Source organism: Mesocricetus auratus, unplaced genomic scaffold, assembly GCF_017639785.1.
Source record: "Mesocricetus auratus isolate SY011 unplaced genomic scaffold, BCM_Maur_2.0 contig_5856_pilon_obj, whole genome shotgun sequence".
NCBI lineage: Eukaryota > Metazoa > Chordata > Mammalia > Rodentia > Cricetidae > Mesocricetus > Mesocricetus auratus.
The window spans coordinates 919-7024 of NW_024432107.1; the positions used below are offsets into that span (position 1 = coordinate 919).

Genomic DNA, 6106 nt, shown 5'->3' on the forward strand with positions numbered 1-6106 from the left:
GAATTTTTATACAATAGCTACATGAATGCATACACATAGATATATTAAATGGGACTCTAGGTAAGAAGAACCAGAGTGTGACCTCTGATTCTCATGTTGCAGCATACAGACAGGACATTTAAAGATACATAGTAGACTTAAACTTGCCAGTGACAAGAAAGCAGATCCTCTGCATACAGAACCGAACAGTTTTTGCATCAAACTTGTCCCCTAGCGGGTCCTGGGGAAGCATACTATTCCACAAACAACTCATGCACAACAGACAAGAAGAAATTAGAGACAAAAATAGAAGGAAAAAAGTGAATGAACCATGTCTGTCAGCAGGGTTTGCTGACAAAAGTTCTCTAGACTGTCTGTCTGCCTAGGCTGAGGGAAAGGAATAACTTATAGAGTGGGTAGGCCTACAGCGAGGCCATGTGGTCAAGATGGCTGCTTCCATTCCCATCTGACAGAATTTAAAAAACAATCAGAGTGTCTGGAGCAGATACTACCTCAGCCCAGGTCACTGTGAGCCACTGCCATATGCACGGAGAAGAAACGTGGTAAAAGTGCAGCCGAGATAGGACAAACAGGAGCGTGAGAAACATTTTGAACCAGAGCATAAGAGTTCTGCCATGATGGGAAGAGGCATTCTTTAAAATGACTTATGACTCAGGATTTGCCCATCTCTGTGTGTCACCAAAGGAGAAATAACTGACTTTTATTTTGTCATGGACCCACTGCTTGTACTTTAATTAGAATTTTCTGGCATTTAATATTTAATGTCTTTTATTTCTGAGGTAATTGTAGGTACAGAATTTGTAATACACAGATCTATGTATTATTCTTGGTTTATAAAAAATACCATGTACAATAAAAAACAAAATATAAGTGTCTATTTTTACACTCAGTACCTCCTTCCTGGAAAGCCTCCTCCATGTTATGCCTATTGTGACTCACTACTTAATCCCAGGCAGCCACTAATCTGCTGTCAGTATAAATTTTGTCATCTCAGGAACTTTATACAAATGCAGTCATAGACCAAGAGGAATTTGAGGAAGTGTTTCACTGGGGTGGACTCTGGGATCCCTGAAACTCAAGTCAGTACCAGTGTCTCTCCCATCCTGCTGCCTCCTACATTGGATCCAGATGTAGAACTCTGAGCTACCAAGTCTGCCTGTGCTCTGACATGCCCCTTCCCATGGATTTTAGCCTCTGAAACTGTAACCAAGCCGCATGTTAAATGCATTCCTTTTATACCATGCTCATGATGTCTTCATACAGCAATAGAACACTGACTAGGACAATCCTGGTTCCTGAGGGCCCCTTAAGTGGTACTTCTCAGGCATGCCTTTGGCCTCTCTCAATGGCCATAAGCATCCTGACTTCCTATTCAGTATTATCTAGCAACATCCCAGTGGGTGTTCTGAGTGCCTCCTCACAGTCTGCTTGGGCTTGAAGTCCAGATTTGCTCCTCAAATGTGGGATTGTTGATAGGTTGGCTGTCATTTCTTCAGTGCAATTTGACTGCATGGAGCAAACACTTTGAAATTACTTTATTTTTCTATTAGGCTGCCCCTTACAGAAACAAGTAGTGCATGCCTGCCTCTTCTTGTTCATGAATCAGATAATAATTTTAAAAACCTAGTCATCTCACTGATCTACACCACAGATCTTACTGACCATAAAGGTGGGTTCTTAGGTCCTCAGTGTTTAGTGTTCATATGGGCTTGGATTATTAAAGCTTTGACTTCATTAGAAACACAATGGAACAGATGAGGGTCCTAGAAACTGCTCAAGTTAGAGACTGGTTGGCCCCTGGTGTGTGCCTTTAAAAATAGTGACTATTCTTGCCCTACCCCGAGTTCCTCACCCAAGAGAGAAAATTTAAATGTTAGATCTAAGTTGTTAAGTAACAGTAATAGAAGTGACATTATAAAAGCAAAATATATGAAAATTATAAGCACTAGCTAAATAGATTTATTGGTATAGTAAAATATATATTAACACAGGAAAAGTTGAAACAGCAAATAAAATGAAAACATTATATTTACTACAGACACATTTATAACTGAATAAAATCCACAGTGTCTACGCTTAGAGAGGATGAATGCACACCAGTAAATGATTAAAAAATTCAGATAAAATAAAAAAGGACTAACAGCTACTTGAGCACTAAACTGAGAAGTGCTAGGACTAAACTTAAAGATACACTCAGGAGTCCTCTGACCTCTGTAACTTTTCTCCATCTGTATTGATTGCATGTGTTGATTTTAGGAGAAGACAGGAGGAGAATCAGAATCCACCAGAGCAAGGAGAGGATACAAGAGAGACAGCCAGACTTGCTTTCTATGTTAGAGAACACATCTAATTTATTCATATCTAGGTATGAAATTCACTCAATTCCTATAGTATTTAAGGGAAAATCGTGCAAAAAATAGAAGCATCTCAAAAGCCAAACAGTGTTTGATTGTTTACGGACCTGCAAAATTCGATAAATTCATGAAACAATGATTGTAAAATACAATTTATTCCATGATGAAATCAAAAGGAGAAAGAAAAATATGAAAATGGTAAACGTTCTATGTATGTGTGTGTACATGGCACACAAGGCTTATAATGCCAATGTATGCATAAACACAATTGAATACAAAATTAAGAAAAATAAGTGAACAAAACTGAAATAGGTCAGGGTAAAGGTGGTGTCTTAACTTAGTTTTGTTGGTTTTGAAGATGGAAGGTTCTCACTAACCAACAGAAACAGGCTTTAAGTGCTGACACACATAAGAAAGAAGATCAACTCACCCCAGAGTCCCAGAAAGAAACCCAGTCCTGCTCACAATTTCTTATGATCATTGAGTCCCTTGTCACATTTCTGAACTTCAGTACTTGAAAATAATAAATTTCTGTTGTTTTAACCTACCAGAATTCTGTCAATGTGTTATAACAGCCACAGAGAATGAACATAATTCCAGAGACAACATCAATAACAGAGACTTGCAATCCCAGCCCAAAGCCCGGTGGTAGGTATATTGTTAACAATAGACATAGAAGTTTGTACCTTTAGGTCCAGTTGCAAATAGAGGTTTCTTAGAGTAATAGAGGCACTAACAGAGGGAGAGATATTGTGAAGAGGACTATATAATAGATAAGGCAATTTTTAAAACATCTTTAAATACAAAAGCAGATAGCAATGGTGGCTTATACCTGAAATCCCATCACCAGTTAAGGCACATGGTCTCCATGAGTTTGAGGCCAGCCTGGACTGCACACACAGTGAGTCAAAAAGCTCTCTGTGTATGAGGGGTTGTTTGGTCAGACACAGGTGGACAATGAATGCCCCAGTAAAAGGAAAAAAGACATCTCAAGATGATTCAGCTGTGTATCTGCAGCATTCTAAATCTTTACAATCATAATGTTTTCATAAAACTGGAAATGGTGGTGCATGACTTTAATCCTGCACGTGGGAGACAGAGACAGGCAGAGATCTGTGGTTTAGCGGCCAACCTGGACTATACAGTGAAGCCCTATCTTATAACACACACACACACACACACACACACAACACACACACACACACACACACACACACACACGCACACACACACACTGAACAAACCAGAAAGAAACGGTGCTCACAGTAGTCAACTGGGCTTTTAGAATCCTTAATAAGGCTTGGTTTTGTTTTGTTTTTCAGGGAACTTTAGTTTGATGCCAAGGTAATTGGAAAGAGCTACAAACACAGACAAGATCCAGACTTAAACTACCCTTGTAAAGAAAAATGTACCCATTTAATTATTGGCTGGGTTAAGGCAAATACACCAAATGTAATTATATATTATATATACTGAAAATTCTAGTGAGATAACAATGAATCCTAGGGATGGAAACGAGGGACACTCATTTCCTCCTACAATAAAGAAGAGGAAGAGACACCTCCTTTAAGAGGTAGGGGAAGGGAGAGTTCTGGGGACACACAGCTTCAGAACACAGGTGCAGGTCAATTGATGATAGGTGGAGTCAAGGAAGATCTTGGAACGACTGTAGAGTCTTTGCCGTTTGACAGTGACCAGATCATTTTCTGTCTCCACATCTTGGTATCTTTGTCTCTAAAACAAATGAGTTGCTGTTCACAGTAAAAATAAAGATCAATTAAATCATGTAATTTATGATTCAGTTATAAAATTCAAATAATAATACAACATGAAATATGTGTTTATATTGGCCCTTACTCATTTAAGCAACTAAATATTTTACAGATGCAATTATCCAGCAGGGAAAGGAGGAATGTTCTGGCCCCATAATCATGCCTTATAGCCCAGTCTGGGGGAGACGGTTTTTCCATTGCCATTCCTTCCTCACAATGACCCAAGTCTGTGTCGAGTTCATCCAAACTAACCAGTACAATGTTCAATGCAAAAATAACACTCTTTATGTGTGTGGGAAGTTTTGATATTGGGATTGTATTTTTAAAGTTATGGTCTATTTGCATCTGATCAAATCGTTCCTCTAGCTCAGATACCTTGTGGCTTTATTTATGAAAGGGCAAATAGATTATAGAATGATTTTAATATTCTTCCTGACAATATCATTGAACTTTTCTCGTATTTAAGCCACCTTAAATGTAAGAATCAAAGGGTTGGAAATCTGTAAAAATAATAATTGCAGTCAGAATCCATGAGCCTCAAAATTTGTAAATTTTGAACTATGTTTTCATTCCTTACAGATGAATTATGGCTTCCACTTTTGTGTTTTTACAGGATATAGGAATCCACGAAAGGGTGGGCCTCTGTGTCTACTGTTTCCTGTGGCTTCTATTGGCCTCTTTTCTTTATGTTTATTTGTTTTGTCCTATTCTGATTTGTTTTTTCTTATAATGTTTTACTTTATTCATGCCCCTTTCGTGCCTCTGTGCTTTCTAAGAACACATAAGGGGCTGGATCCAGATGGAAAATGAGGAGGGGAGGAACTGGGAGGAGGAGAGGGAGGGAAAGCTGTAATCAGAATTTCTGTCTGAAAAAAATTATTTTCAGAAACAAAACAAAACAAAAAGAAAGGGTAGTTTCTACATTGAATTCCAAATAGATGAAGAGACACAATTCCCACAAGTTAATGAAACTTGTAGAACATTAACATAAGACCAGAAAGAAAGTAATGTTAAAGTAATTATTCTGAGTGTAAGTATAATATATTTAATAAAATTTCATGGAAAAATACGTCACTACACACTCAAATGTGTATTTTTGCATTTCAGACATTAACTATATGCACGTACCTACACAAACATAGTGATTGTTTTTAGCAAATTTATGTATAGAAAAACTGATTTCTTCCAACATATTTAGGAATATGAATTGGTGAGACGTCTGAGGGACAATTTGAGTATATAACACAATTTTAATTGGTCACTTTTACTATAAACACCTGCACATTGTCAGTTATATAGAGATAAGCAGATTCACTATAATATTGTTTGTGGTAGAAAAAGATTAAAAAACCCAGTGTCTTTCAACTAAATAATGATTACAATACTGTAGTAAAGAAAATTAATAGAATTATGCAGCTAGAAATTTGAATAAAAACATACCCATACCAAAACATTATACCATTTTTCTAAATTAATTATTAAATTCATATATGAAGTAGTGTGTTTATAATCATGGAGTCTTCACACTCATGTCACTCTACTTTATTCTCAATATTCCCTGCTCTCACTCTCTTCTCTGGGTCACCTGATCCATGCTGACTGGCTGCCTTTCTTTCCCCTGATAACTGTGTACTGATTTCATGTCCCTTGTGTTCTGTCAGCCTTTCTTTGCCCCCACCTGAAGATATCTTCTTCCATGCTGTGTCCCGCTGTTGTCAATGAAATGTGTATTGGGCACAGTGTGTCGTTCTTTGTGAGAAATGCAATCCGTCACCACGAGAAACCTGGAGGCAGGAACTGAGGCAAAGAGTATAACTGTGACTTACTGACTTGCAACCTTCTGTTCTACTCAGTTATCTGTTTTATACGGTCCAGTCCCTCCTACCTAGTTACAAAACCACGCACATTGGGTCTACTCACCTCCATTAGTGATCAAGGAAATGACCGACAGATATGCCTACAGTCTGAGAGAGGCAATTA

The 6106-nt window shown here is 37.8% G+C and overlaps 1 long non-coding RNA gene across 1 annotated transcript; it reads right to left on the bottom strand.

The window, feature by feature from the left end:
• Positions 1-3751: 3751 nt before the first annotated feature.
• On the bottom strand, positions 3752-6098 carry LOC121138302. Its single transcript, XR_005875394.1, has 2 exons — positions 5805-6098; positions 3752-4105 (listed from the first exon to the last, which is right to left on the bottom strand). It is a non-coding gene; the product is annotated as an uncharacterized LOC121138302 (long non-coding RNA).
• Positions 6099-6106: the final 8 nt, after the last annotated feature.